This window comes from Pogonomyrmex barbatus, unplaced genomic scaffold (assembly GCF_055798465.1).
Source record: "Pogonomyrmex barbatus isolate J1 unplaced genomic scaffold, ASM5579846v1 scaffold3, whole genome shotgun sequence".
NCBI classification, from domain to species: domain Eukaryota; kingdom Metazoa; phylum Arthropoda; class Insecta; order Hymenoptera; family Formicidae; genus Pogonomyrmex; species Pogonomyrmex barbatus.
The window spans coordinates 8,717,755-8,724,164 of record NW_028297127.1 but is presented as its reverse complement, the minus strand read 5'-3'; the positions used below and the strand labels follow the sequence as shown (position 1 = coordinate 8,724,164).

At 34.8% G+C, this 6,410-nt stretch overlaps 1 pseudogene across 1 annotated transcript in view; it reads left to right on the top strand.

Moving 5' to 3' along the window:
• Positions 1–5,262: 5,262 nt before the first annotated feature.
• The window catches only part of LOC105428599 (uncharacterized), a 70,664-nt pseudogene continuing 69,516 nt past the window's right edge, over positions 5,263–6,410 (top strand). The window contains exon 1 of the transcript XR_016139987.1: positions 5,263–6,365. The product of XR_016139987.1 is annotated as an uncharacterized LOC105428599 (transcript). The remainder of the gene's footprint in view (positions 6,366–6,410) is intronic.

The following is a 6,410-nucleotide window of genomic DNA, read 5'->3' as shown; positions in this document are numbered from 1 at the left end:
AATAGACTGCGATGGAACGACGGAATGATTCCGTATAGCGAAGCTAAGAGTTTGATTACGAAAGCTATGCATAATACAAAAGAAGATGACGATGACGACGACGACGATGCTATCATATATGTCAAGGAACACGAAAAACAAAAATGGTTGCGGAACTTGCTTCTGGATGATAAGCGAGAGCGCGAGTACATCGAGACCTGGATACGGACGCAAACATAGATTCTTTGAACAATCTAGACGCTGATAATTCTATACGATGTGGATATCACTATACTAATTGCGCGTTACAAAATGTATTTAAATTGTTTAATTGATGGGCAGATAACATATTAAATAAACATATATAACATATATATAATATGTTTTCTTTTATTCCTTTTTCCTGTTATTACGTTGATGATTACTTAATATTTCAATGATCCTATACATTTTTTCAATGTAACGTTCGATCGACTCATCGATGACAAAGAAATTGCGTTATGACTTAAGCGTGAAACTTTTTATTCACATTTTCTTTTTTAAATGGCACTTTACATATTTTTTTTATAGCTGATTAGGTTTTTTCTTGAAATAAAAATTTTACAATTAATTGATAATGACGCAATCCTTTGTTTTCTTTCTACTTATGATCACTATAACTCGCTATATGCTATCTGCAATTGTACGATCCTTTGTTTTTTTCTTAGCTAACACGCCTGTTCACGAAATACTACCATAATAGAGTATTGCCATTCAGCGAGGTCATTGGATTTTTTGTCCACTTCATCTTTCAAAAGAGGGGATTAACGCTCTGCCCCGTCCAAATTTACCGCGGGTGCGATCAGTCCTCCGTTATTCGTTTGTACGAACGAACCATAGGCAATGTACTCTGCCAAAGGAAGCAGCGCTGTACGATAGTGAAACGAAGAAGGAACGTAAGTAGTAACGCGTAAGTTCGACATCTTCTTTTTTTCTTTTTGCAACATTACGCAATATTATGTACTTAATTTCTGTTACACAGCATTTCGATGGAGCCTCGTACGGTGCGCTTACTGAGCAGACGTTACAACCTGATAGCTACGAGCTTCAAGTTTCTGGAAATTGGAATCAATGTTGATCCACTAAGCTACGTGGAGATCGCTCTAGCAGATCATCGAAGACAGGAGATACTATTTCTTGAAAGGATTCCATGAGCAGCAATGAAATATCTACAAATTGCTACGAAACAATTACAAAGACAATTTTATAAGCGTCGGACCGTTAACGGTCTGAGTTTGCATGATGAACGACGTTACACTCGTACGTCTTGAATCTTCAATCGTACGCATTATGATGGTCGAATCGACGCTACGCCGTATGTTTAATCTCGCCGAATGTATTGATGTAACCTTCAATCAACTAGACAGTCTCGTCGATACGATCGATAAAAAGTATATGCGATTCTCCATTGTGTCTTATAACAAATCTCGAGGAGGTACCATACGTGATACGCGATAGCGATATCTTCGAGAGGTATCAACTCGAATTGCATCAGTCGATTGCGAACTGTTAGCTTTAGTTTTTATGAAAAAGTATGTATGAAAAAAAAAAACGATGTAACAAAAATGTGAATAAAAACGTTTTCACGCTAAAAAATATGATTTGATTTCAATCAAAACAAACTTATTTCCTATCTTAAAATAAAATAATATTCCGGTTATGATAGGATATTATTTGGTAGAACATTAATAAAAAAAGGGTAATATCTTTTTTTTTCTTACTGAATTCATTTCATTTTCTATAGTTCATTTTTTATAATTTCCCATTTTCCACGTTGCCGCCAAAATTTATTGCTTCCTACGTAAATTTGGACTTGGCCAAATAAAAATGAGCACGTTTCAGTATTTATTACTAAAAAAAAAAAAACAAGAAAAAAATTAAGAGAGGAGAAGTGTCTTGTCGCGAGCGCCAAGAACGCAATCGCGCTCATCGCTGACGGATTGCGGCAAGCGTACGATACTCATCCGAATATCATTACTTGCTAATCAATACCGACTGCTAAACTGCAATCGTGCATTTATTTTGTGACTGCTTCACGTAAAGTAATTGCCAATCGGATTGCGCGGCTTTTACGCGGAAAGCTGCCGCGCGACCCGAAAATATACCGCGAACGCTGACGAGCATGTTACTCATACATGTCACTATACTGCAAGTACCGATCGCAGGGAAGAGGATAAAAACGGAAGACTGATGCAGGAAGAGGACTTGTAAAAAGTCGTTGCATTGCCGTCACGTCGATCGCGGTCCGAATTAATAAGTGTAAAATATATAGTTTAATAAAGTTTATTCAAAAGCAACGACGAATGTCGTGAATTACACGAAGAACCTCAGCCAACCCCTCGGTCGACCCTTCTCCGAAACGACTCGCACAACAGTTCATTTACCGATTAATACATTATTTTCATTGAATAACGGATTTTTCGAGATTGTTCGAAATTAACACGTTGCGACACGTACATTTATTTATAGCAGCCGGAATATCGGCGCTTTTTTTTCTTTTCTTTTCCTACGTCAAGTTCTACAAAAAATATTTTTTCTAGCAGCTTTTTCTAGACAAAAAAAGACTCTCTCCCCCCTTAAAAGTACATTCCAAAGGATCGATAAAGTATTCTCCCTTTTCCATGCCTACCAGTTACCCCGTCTCCTTTACCCCCGCGTCATTGAGTTACCCCGCACATCCGCACCCCGCTCGGAGCCCCTGAGTTAGAATCGGCCTAGTATACCTACTAATAAGCAATATAGTTTTTCATCAAGAAACGAATCCTTCGAGATTGTTCGAGATCTTTCAAAATTGTTCAAAATTGTTCGAAAGAAAGGAATTGTAGAGTACGTAGGACGTAACAAGAATGAAATTAAGAGTTAACAGTCAGACGCATAAGTTTTTATGCATTTAAAATTCCCCTTCATTTTTTATCGTTTTTGTTAAGAAAAATTGCTGAAGAAGGCGTGAAACGTACAATATCAAATTTATATTGAAGGTGACACTATTAATTATTGTTTTTACAATGAATGTTGTTTACTTGAATTTGTTTTTGTAACATTATTTTGTTTTCATTCGTTCATTGGCCTCTTTTTCCTCTTATTAATAATAAACATAATCATAATCTTAATAATGATAGTGGGTTTGTTAAACAATATTCAAATAGTTTTGATGATATATAAAAAAATGTATGCAGTACCGTGGACAATTAAAAACAAATTACAAATAAAAAAATGATTATTTTTATAAAATATCGTTCATTTAATTTTGGTCGTACGGCAGCTATTGCCGTGCTAGCTATTGCAATGTTATAAATATATTTTATTGATCAACATTTATATTTCGTGTTATAATATCTTATTATCGCAACTCTACGCAAGAAATAGATTTGTGGAGATGTAGTTTTATTGGCATACATTGTTTACATAAACATCGGATGAAATTTTATAAAATAAAAATTTCGAAATCTTTGTTTCACTCTTTCAATTCTTCTTGAATTTGTCTTACTATTTTTTCAAAATTCAACTGCTTTTCTTTATTCTATCGAGATATTATTGACATTACATAACATCTTTTTACATTGTATATGTAATTTTCTTCGTCGTCAGTAAGTTCTATTTTTTTCTGCATCTGGTATATCAAATTTGAAAATCCAATGATTCTTCCTCTTCCATTTTATGTTAATTATTTAAATAAATTTCTTATTTAAATAGCTAATTTATAATGAATTTAATGTATCTTTGTAATAACTATTTTATAAAAAATTTGTTGAACAAGAAGGAATAATAATCTTGTATAATATATAGATTATGTATTACTGTGTCTAAAAATCTTTAAAAAATATTATCAAAATTAATAAATTGTGATGCTCCAACAAAGGCTTTTAGTCTGAATGTAAAAACTTTCTCAGGATATTCTAATTGTACAAAGTGCCATGTAGAAGATGATTTAAAAAAAATAGAGTATGTTTTCTGGAAAACGATGCAAAAAAGCGAACAGTTGAAGATTTCAGATGAATGATTGTTATCATTTAGGACGCAGTATTTTGGTGGATATTCCTAATTTAAGTTTAGTAACAAATGTAGTGTTGGACTATTTGCATGTCTGTCTCAGTACAATGCAAAAAATGCTACATAATATAGTTAATGGCGATTTGTAAGTTCATCTTCCATACATCAAAATTGAACAAATATTTCATCGGATGATCGAAATCAGATCGAATATATCCGTGGAATTTGTTAGAAGATCAAGGTCACAAAATATCTTGCATGGAAAGAAACCAAATCTCGTAAATTTTTATTATATACTAGTCCCGTTGTGCTCGAATCAATATTTAATCTAAGTTTATATCACCACTTCATCAGTCTTAGCGTTGCAGAATTGTGTAGTCCAATCTTATCTAAACAATACATTGATTATGCACAACAACTATTGGAACATTTCATTGAAAGTTTTAAAATTCTATATGACGAACATAAAGTTTCGTATAATGTGAATATCTTATTTATATGCTTGATAACGTTAAAAACTTTGATACTTGATTCCCTCAGTGCATTTAAATTTGAAAATTTTATGCAATATTTGTGCGAAAAAACTTGTGCGAAAATCACATAAATCTTTGCAACAATTAAATCATCGCTATGTAGAATTAAAAAATATTTTATGTGCACCTGGTATATACAAAAAGCAACGCATTACATCGGGAGTACGTAATTGGTACACAAACGGCATTCTTGTTGATGATTGCAAATCCGCAATATAAAGAAGTTATGTTTAAAGAATATGTATTGCGATCTAATGATCAAGCAAACGGCTGTTGTGGATTACAGCAAGGAAATATCGTCTTAATTGAAAATATAGTCTTCAATACCACAATACATGAATTCGTCATTGGCAAAGAGATGAAAGAAGAGAAGATTTTTTAAAAATTCCTTGCTCATCATCTGTTAGGCATATATAGTTCACAAATTATCTAAGAGGTGATGGCGTATATTCGATATTTGCCAAAAATTTGTACATTTGCCTTATGTACATATAAATTATATTATATTTCCATTCCATACTGACGATTAATTTTTTCTGTTATTAAAATATTATTGATATATATTCGTATATATATCAAGTTGCGCAGCAGAATTTGGCGAGATATCGCGGTGTTCGCGATTCTTAGAAATTCGGCATTGTTTCGCGGATGTCGCTACCAATCAGATAATAGCTCCAAATTCGCCGAGGCATCCCCTCCCTCTTTCGGGATTGGGAGATGATCCACGAGCAGGTGCCTCCGGAGCACTTTCGCACCCGGCGTCTGTTTAGACGGATCTATTCTTTTGTATTCACCGTTTAGAGTATTAAAATTAGTTATATCTCCGCAAGAAGCTTGTACTCTTTTTTTGTGTGCCCCTGAGTTATCCATGATTTTTCGAGCAAAAGACATAACAGTGGCGACGAGGACGGGATCCTTTCTTAATTGTAGAGTAGTGTAAACTCGGCACGTGAAAAGGAAAAAAAAAGATTTTTTTTCTTTCCTCCTTGAGGTGGAACTCCTGTGTGAAACCGTTCGAGAAACTTTGAGAGTGCTACGTGGTAAATGGCAAGTAAAGCGCAATGATATTGGATGTAAGGAAGAAAGCAAATTAAATAGAAGATGTCAACTCCAGGTTCAGATGGACAAAGCCCTATCGGGAATGACTTCAGTGTCGAAAATGGCAATAGCAAATCCGTTACAAGTGGACACTTTTGAACCGGGACAACAACCATTGGCAAGATAGTTGCAGCGATTGAAAGATTCATTTCGAGTGTTTCAAATTCGAGAGGAGGCAGATCGAGTAGCCTATTCCATTTTTTATTGTATTCCATGGGTGTTGAGGTTTTTGGAATTCTCTCGAACCGACAAGATCCGGTGGATCCATACACAATATAATACATTAATAGAAAAACTAAAGGAGTTTTACGCGCCGGAGCCCTTAGAAATTGCGGAGCCTTATATATACCGGAAGCGAATGCAATGTCCGGAGAAGAGCGCCCAGGAATATATGGCGGCTCTGCAGAAATTATCTTTACACTGTAAATTTGGAGAATTTTTGCAAACGGAATTAAGAAACCAATTCATGTTTGGACTGAAAAATCAGCGAATCTAATCGAGGCTGCTGGAAATAGCGAATATTACGCGGGAATCTGCGTTGAAAATTGCGTGCGGAATGAAGCTGGCGGAGAAGAGGATCAATAAATTGAAGGAAGAAAACCTAACAGAAGCAGCTATTGATTTTGTGGAAACTGGAGCAAAACAAAAGAGGACGAAGGGTCGCGAAGAAAAGAAAGGAGCCAAGGGCGAATCAAGGAGCGAAGAAGGAATCTTCATTTTTCAATCGTTCAAATCCCTCTAAAAATAATTATACGAATAAACGTTCTCATT